Raw genomic sequence first — 8,824 nt, forward strand, 5'->3', positions numbered from 1 at the left:
TGAGAGTGCGTGGAGAGAGATGAGGCAGAAAAAGGTCTATTAAAAAATGTGGACGAAGTATGAGAAGCTCCTAGGGTGGTACAGGGAGGATGAGGGGGGCTTCATGAGAGGGTGATGTGCCTGCCCTGATGGAGGAGCTGAGAAAGAAAGACAAAGAACCGCTCGCGTCTATGGAGTGGATAAGCGCTCTTGAGGGAGCGTTGAAGAGAAAAAAGGAGTAGCTTGAGCTACGTAGGGGCGTTGAAGCCCAGTTTTGTGACCTTCGAAATCGGGTTGATCAACTGCACGATCAGTTGGATGAGTGCCAGTTCAAAGTGGACGTGTTAAGGGAGGAGGTAACTGGTAAGTAGCAGCTGATCGAGGAAGCGACGTCGTCTAGGAGGAAACTCGAAAAAGGGCCGCTCTTTCAGAGTTGGAAAATAGAGGTCTTCGTCTGACCGGGACAATGTTCGATCGACGACTGAAGCTAAGGAGGCTAAACTCAAGAAGAGGATTGGCGAGCTAGAGAGAGAACACCGAGCTACTTGAGCGAATTTCTAATGTAGAGGGAGAGAATGCCAGACTGCTCGAACAACCCTCTACTTCTCAGGCCTCTGAGTTTTTGGTGATCTCGCGAGATCAGTACGGGGAGTGAATCCTTACCGAGGCTCTATTAGAGGTGGTCCGAGAGTTAGGTCAGACGGGCTTTTTCTTCGAGACAACTTTGGAGCAGGCTCGAGTTAAAGCTCGTGAAGCTCGAATTGTCTGCCGCTACAACCCCGACATGACTCAATCTAATGTAGAAGATGACAATGAAGAAGTCCTCCTCGAGCTCGAAGATAGTGCCTAGTGCGACACGGCTTATAACCAAGGCGTGGATGAGGAAGGTGATGGAGACCAAGGTGGTGACAGTCACTAGATATTTTTTGTTTAACTGTTTGTACTCTTTTTTGTTGGCATCTTCGTGTGCCTTTGTAAAGACTCTTACCTAAATATCAATGTTGGTTTTCGTTTTTATATGTACCTTTCCTATCTCTGCATATTTTTGTTCGAGTTAATACCCTAAAATCCCCCTAAACTATCATGTTTTTGTAAGTTTCCTACGTAAACTATTCGGTGTCCCGAAAACCCCCTCAACAATATTGCCCTTTATATACCAACTTGTCACGATCCCAAACCACCCCGATTGTGATGGCGCCTATCACAGTACTAGGCAAGCCAATTCAACACTAATAACATAAAGGTCTTTTGTAAATTTATTTCCAAATCAATTATGATCAAAAGCCTTTCATTTTAATATAACAAAATATGCGGAAAAACAAATACGCAAATACATCTACACTGCCCGATCCTGGTGTCAGTAGTCATGAGCCACTAAGATACTGTCCAATAATGTCTACTCAATACAAGATAAAACTGAAATAGATAATACTAAGGATAGGAAGGAGAAAGGCAGGGCTACGAACGTCGTGCAACTACCTTGCTATCTCCGGAAAATACTTAGAAGCTGCTAGATGCTCTCACTCGGATGCTCTAGCACCTGGATCTGCTCACAAGGTGCAAGGAGTAACATGAGTACGCCAACTCAGTAAGTAACCAAAGTAAATAAAGGTTGAGTGCAGTGACGAGTATTTAAATCATATACATAGTTATCATAAAATCTTAATACAAATAACAAAGTCAAATTCGTAGGTCAATTTCCGAACATCTCGTAAAACTCTAGTTTCAATGAAAATTATTTAAAACATTTGTTCATTATTTTTCAATAGAGGCTCAATATAAAGGAAGAGTGAAAAATAGTAATTTCATAAACAAGCCCCTCGGGCAAAGTATCACTCATAGATGTAGCCCATCGGGCAAGCCTCTCAGCCACTCGTAACTCAACTCTCGTAAATCAGCACTCCCGCTCCATAGATATCTCATAACAATAATCGTTGCGGCATGCAGCCCAATTCATAAATATATATATAGTCGACTGCGCTCACTGGGGTGTGCAGACTCCTGAGGGGCTCCTAAAACCCAAGCGTTATATCGTTGCGGCGTGCAGCCCAATCCAACATATCGCTACGACATGCAGCCCGATCCATATACATAAAAATATCGTTGCAGCGTACAACCCAATCCATAAACATATGTATAATCCTCACCATCAGGTCCTCGACCTCTCTCAGTCATTAACCTCACAGCCACTCGGGCATTTCAGCGAAAAATAAGGGAGCTCAGCCCAAACAGTTTTCATATATTTGAAATTAGAGTAATGAAACTGAATCAAACAATAAACAGGTAAAAATCATGACTGAGGATATGCTTTCAAATCAAAACAGTGTGAGGATAGTAGTAAAACACCCCTGAAGGTCCAAACAGTTCAGCACAAGGCCCCAAAAATGGCATTTAGCCCAAGTTAAGAGAATCCTTTCTAAACACATAGATTTCATATAGAGTTTATCAAAATATGCAACTCTACAGACGCCACAGGACGGACCAAGTCACAATCCCTCCGGGTGCACGCCCGTCACCTAGCATGTGTGTCACCTCATTTATCAAAATAGTACGTAATTCCGGTGTTTCATACCCTCAGGTCTAGATTTACAGTCGTTACTTACCTCAAACTGGACGAAAATCTACTCTGCAATGCCCTTGCCTCTCAACTCGGCCTTAAATCATCCCGAATCTATCCAAAATCAGAATCTTAACATCAATACAAGCCAAAGGGACAAAGCCCTCGCGAAAATTATCAAATTAAACTCAAAATCCCGAAATTGGCCAAACCCGACCCCCGGGCCCCCGTCTCGGAATCCAATAAAAATTACAACACCAGAATCCTTGTCCTCTCACGAATCTATACATAACAAAATCATCAAAATCGGAGCTCAAACGGCCTCTCAAATCTCCAATTTAAACTCTCTAATTTCAAGCCCTAATTTCCCAAATTTTCACCCCTAATCTCTTCCATTTCCATGTTTAATCAACTGAAATTCACCGTAGATACAAGTATTAAGTTCAAATTTCTTACCCTAACAAGTTTCCCTTTGATTTCCTCTTCAAAACCCTCCAAAAGCTCTAATCCCGTCTCAAAAATGGTGGAAATGGGCAAAAATTCGCGAAGGGTTTAATTTATACCTTCTGCCCAGGTATTTCTGTATATGCGGACAGTATTTCGTACCTGCGGGCCGCTTTTGCGCCCAAAAATCCGCTCCTGTGGAAATTTACTTAACTCCTTAGACACCGCACCTGCGACCCAAGTCTCGCACATGCGGTCTCGCAGATGCGGTCCAGCCTTCCGCTCCTACGACCAATATCACTTCTGTGATTTCCTTTCCGCTTCTGCGGCTCGCACCTTCGGTCCCCAATCCGGAGGTGCGGTTATGACAGAAAATAGCAGCTGAAGCTGATTTATTTCAATCTCAATCTTTCTGACAACCTTCCGAATTCATCCCGAGGCCTTCAGGACCTCAACCAAAAATATGAACAAGTCATATACCACTATTCAAACTTATTCCAACCTTCAGAACACTCAAAACAACATTGAAATACTAAATCACCCTCGGATTCAATCCTAAGGATTTCCAAACTTCCAAATTCCGCAACCGATCCAAAAACCTATCAAACCTCATCCGAATGACCTGAAATTTTGCACACACGTCACAAATGACACAACGGACCTACTCCAATTCCAGAAATCCATTCCGACCCCGATATCAAGATTTCCACAGCTAACCAAAAAATGCTAAATTTTCAATTTCGCCAATTCAAGCCTAAATCTACCACGGACCTTCAAATTACATTCGAACACGCTCCTTGTCACACCTCCTTTTTACCACCCCAAGAGGGTAATATAAGGGAGTTTTTCCAATTAAAGTGACATAATTCGAAATGGGATTATTTTATTTATTTTAGAGTCGCCACTTGGAATAGTTTATTTGGTGTCCTAAGTCAACGATTTATTTTAAATCCCAAATCGAGGAAATTTTCGACTTTATTTAAAAGTCTGCGAACCAGAAATTCTAGATAAGGAATTCTGTTAACCCAGGAGAAGGTGTTAGGCATTTTCGGGTTCCGTGGTTCGAGCATGGTCGCTTAAACTATTAAAATTGACCTAATTATCTGATTAATTACACATTTTAAACCTATTGTGCATTTTTAAACTTTTTAACCGCTTTTGAATTATTTTAAACCGCTTTTAAGAAGATTTAACGTTATTTAAAACACGTCTTAAACCATGTTACATTAAATGCACCTGCGGTTCACGACACGTTCTAATTAACATTGTTGAGAATTGGGTCACATGAAATGTACACCCAAAATTAAAATCACAACTACGTCACGGGAACCGTACCCGTAGTCATGATAATTATTTAATTAACACGCCTAAAGCAACTACGAAAGTTCAAGGTAATTTTTATGCTAATTTTTATTTATATGAGGGCCATATATTATAGGATTTTTATTTGTGTATGGCGCAACCCGAATTATTTTAAGTAGAATTAGTTCTTGATCTAAATTTGCGAGGGCAGTGTGTTATAGATTTAAGGCATGGGACACCTCAAATTATTTTAAGAAAAAGGGTTATATATTTTAAAGGCAAACTAAAGGTACTCCTATTTTTAATTTAAATTAAAACTAGTTATCACAATCACGTCACGGAAACCGTACCCGTAGTTGTAATAATTTAATTTCGCACCTAAAGCAAACTTGGGTATTTATGCATTCGGATATTTTCGAAATTTGAGATTGCATTGGGAATTAACCTACGTTGTATTATCATACCAAGATTGACAACACTATCACAGCAAATGTTTTTAGTATGAAATCCGCAAAAAGCAATTGAATTTGGTCTAACACCACAAATATTTTAATATCTCTATAGTACTAATTGAAGCATGAATAATTGAATACTATAATTGAAGCATGAATAATTGAATCCATAGTATTGACTAAAAGAAAAACAGTGTACATTCGTTCCTTGATTAAACACGAGTAAAGCTTTAGATGCACCAATGACATTCATGAGCAAAATAACATCATTTAAAAGCCATGTATCATTCCACACGTATCCTTCAGTTACCACATACAAGGATATCCATATCAATTCAGAATTAAAACAAAGGAACGGATCCTCGGGCTCCCACAAAATCAGATTCAAGCTCTTCAATATTTTAAGAAATTGCTAATAATCAATTATAATTCCTAAATCTTATTAAACCAAATTCCAGTAACTACTCTCATGCTTCAAGAAACTGGACTAACCCAGGTCCATTGTTTTCCACAAAAGAAAACTATTAACATAGAACTCATCACAAACAAGAGTCGCCCGAAATTTATATACAGAAGAATCAAATTCTTTGTCATTCAAAATTCAAGTAATTACATGGTTTCGTACTTACCTGCTAGGCGAAGGAAATAGCTAGATTGAACCAAATCAAGCCTAGGAAGACAGAATATCGGAGCTCGGCAACAGCAGAATCAACTAAATACAGCTTCATCTTCGTCTTTGAAAGGAGCGACGCACTCGTAAGATATTTCAAACTGAGAAGGTGCAAGAAACGATGCCGGATTGTCTAAACACGGCGACATTCGTGATGTTCACAACACTCATTGCATTCAAACCGATTAAAGCTCTAATTTGAAAGATTCTTTATCGTGAGATTCAAATAAGAGGAAGTGAGAGATGCCGGAAGTTTGGACGGATTTGGGGCTGGTTGGTGGCTGATTTTTGGAGTCTATTTTTGGAGAAGATGAAGAGGGAAGAAGAAGCGGATTCGGGTTAGCAAAGGGGAGGGGGTTCCGTCGCTTCTTCTACGTTGAAGATGATGGAAAAAAATTGAGAGGGGAACAATGGTGCTGCCTAATTCTTCTGGAGGGGGCTCTCTTATTTTTGTGTATTTTTCAAGATTAAAAATGACTATAAAATATTAATGAAATTATGTTTTTGTAATTTTCATTTTCTTGTAATAAAATAAAGTAAAACAATTAAAATTAGTTGAAATAACTATATTAGGCCTAAACTAAATATTTACACACTAAAATATATAAAATTTTGGGGAGGGTCAAAAATCGCATGTCTACAGCTGCCCCTCTTTGATTGGAAACGCGAAGAGTTTTCAGACAAAGAACGACGAGACATGTTTTTTTGACCCGACCCTTACTTATAGAGATCAAATGCTAAGAGAAAGGATAATGTGACCGAGCCATGGTATCTGAGCTGCCTACATATCCTTGGCTATAAAGGAATCAGGCCACATGTAGTTCAAAAGTGAATGAGGTGATGGAGTGTGTGAAGAGGGTGAGAGAGTCGAGTGAGGTTCCGTCCGAGTCTCCGGTCCGTGGTCCTGTTATTACATCAAAAATCAAAAAATGAAAAAGACTAGCTAAACCTATCAACTACGAGTTAAAAGATTCCTATCTATAAGTCTTCTGGAGCTTAATCTTGAGTCTTGAATGGTTCTTCATGTAGACTTTAGATTTGAACCTTGACGTTTGCTAGCTGCAGGTACTAGTTCATTCTTCTTCGGATCAAGACTGTACATACAATGCTCGTGATTTCAGCCATGTCTTGAGCAGTTCACATCTTTCTCTACTTCTACATTTTGGATTCACTTCTTTCTTTTTCTTTTTTTATTCTGTATTGTGACTAACTTCCGTTGATCATCTTGGACTGTTGACTCGCATTCTTGCTGCGAGTTTCTTTTGTTGCTAACTTGAATTGCATTCTGAAGTGAATTCCTTTATTCTCAAGGTGGGCGCCTGATTGCCAATACTCGAACTGTCTTCCTTCGAAACTTCGACTGTCTTCTCCTTGTTCTCTAGGTGGGCGCCTGATTGCCAATACTTGCGATGTTCTTCCTTGAAATTTGAACTGTTTTTCCTTGTTCTCCAGGTGGGTGTCTGATTGCTAAATTTGCACCGCCTTCCTTTGAACATTAATGTTTTCCCTTTGTTCTCCAGGTGGCAACCTGATTATCAACATTTGAATTGTATTCCTCCCCTCTGAAACTTGAATTGTTTTCCCTTTGTTTTCCAGGTGGGTGCCTGATTCCTGAACTTGATCTGTCTTCTTTTGAACATTGCTATTTTCCCTTTGTTCTCTAGGTGGGTGTCTGATTACCAATATTTGAATTGTCTTCCTTTCTTCTGAATCTTGAATTGTATTCCCTTTATTTTCTAGGTGGGCGCCTGATTCTACAATAAAACAGACAAAACAAAAGAAACTTTTCTGCCCCAGTTTGGTACCGGGAACATCTGTGAGTGTTAATCGAATCCTGTTATCCAAAAGAGTTCTATGAATTTAAAAGTTAAATCTCATTATCCAGGAGGGTCCTAAAAACTAAAATTAAATCTCAACTTAAGAGTGAAAATTTGAAAGCTAAATTCTATTTCCTAAAGGTAACACTTACGCTAAATCTCATTATCTATGAGGGTCCCGGAAACTTAAAACTACATCCCATTATCCAGGAGGGTCCTGATTTCAAGACAACTAAAGATTCATAACTTAAGAAAATTAAAATTGACCCCATTTTTTCTTTTTCTTTTTTTTTCAAATATAGACTTCCCTTTTTTTCAAATTATCCTAGGAGAAAATTCGTCAGACTAGGTTTTCTATCTTAGGAGAAAGATTCATCAGACTAAGACATTTATCCTAGGAGAAAATTCATCAAACTAGGTCCTTTTTTTTTTCTTTTTCTTTTTTCTTTTTATTTTTGGTATCTTAGGAGAAAGATTCATCCAACTAAGACTTTATCCTAGGAGAAATTCATCGGACTAGGTTTTTTTATCTTAGGAGAAAGATTCATCAGACTAAGATTTTGATCCTAGGAGAAAGTTCATCAGACTAGGTTTTCTATCTTAGGAGAAAGATTCATCAGACTAAGATTTTGATCTTAGGAGAAAGTTCATCAGACTAGTTTTCTATCTTAGGAGAAAGATTCATCAAACTAAGATTTTGATCCTAGGAGAAAGTTCATCAGACTAGGTTTTCTATCCAAGGAGAAAGATTCATCAGACTAAGATTTCTATCCTAGGAGAAAATTCATCAAACTAGGTTTTCTATCTTAAAAGAAAGATTCATCAGACTAGGTTTTCTATCTTAGGAGAAAGATTCATCAGACTAAGATTTCGATCCTAGGAGAAAGATTCATCAGACTAAGTTTTCTTATCTTAGGAGAAATATTCATCAGACTAAGACATTTATCCTCTTCTTTTTTGGTATCTTAGGAGAAAGACTCACCAGACTTAAATGTTTATCCTAGGAGAAAATTCATCAGACTAGGATTGCGATCCTAGGAGAAGAATCGTCAGACTAGGTTCCCTTTTTTCGGTATCTTAGAAGAAAGATTCATCAGACTAAGATTTCTATCCTAGTAGAAACATTCATCATACTAGGTTTTCTTATCTTAGGAGAAGGATTCATCAGACTAAGACATTGATCCTCTTCTTTTTTTGGTATCTTAGGAGAAAGATTCATCAGACTAAGATGTTTATCCTAGGAGAAAATCCGTCAGACTAGGTTTTCTATCTTAGGAGAAAGATTCATCATACTAAGATTTCTATCCTAGGAGAAAATTCGTTAGACTAGGTTTTCTATCTTAGGAGAAATATTCATCAGACTAAGATTTTGATCCTAGGAGAAGATTCATCATACTAGGTTTCTTATCTTAGGAGAACAATTCATCAGACTAAGATTTTTTATTGGGAGAAAATCCATCAGACTAGGGCTTTTTATCCTAGGAGGAAAAATGTGAGTGCAATGGCAACATTTTATGCACATTAGCAAGACAAATAAAGGCAAACATTTGAGAAACTTCCCTTTGTCGGCTCTTCTCTTCTCTTCTTTTTCCCTTTTTTCTTC

General features: G+C 38.5%; 1 long non-coding RNA gene across 1 annotated transcript; it reads right to left on the bottom strand.

Moving 5' to 3' along the window:
* Positions 1–1,234: 1,234 nt before the first annotated feature.
* On the bottom strand, positions 1,235–5,857 carry LOC138876984 (uncharacterized). The gene is made up of 2 exons (XR_011402304.1): positions 5,364–5,857; positions 1,235–1,525 (listed from the first exon to the last, which is right to left on the bottom strand). It is a non-coding gene; the product is annotated as an uncharacterized lncRNA (long non-coding RNA).
* Between the last annotated feature and the right edge of the window lie 2,967 nt (positions 5,858–8,824).

This window comes from Nicotiana sylvestris, chromosome 9, assembly GCF_000393655.2.
Source record: "Nicotiana sylvestris chromosome 9, ASM39365v2, whole genome shotgun sequence".
NCBI classification, from domain to species: domain Eukaryota; kingdom Viridiplantae; phylum Streptophyta; class Magnoliopsida; order Solanales; family Solanaceae; genus Nicotiana; species Nicotiana sylvestris.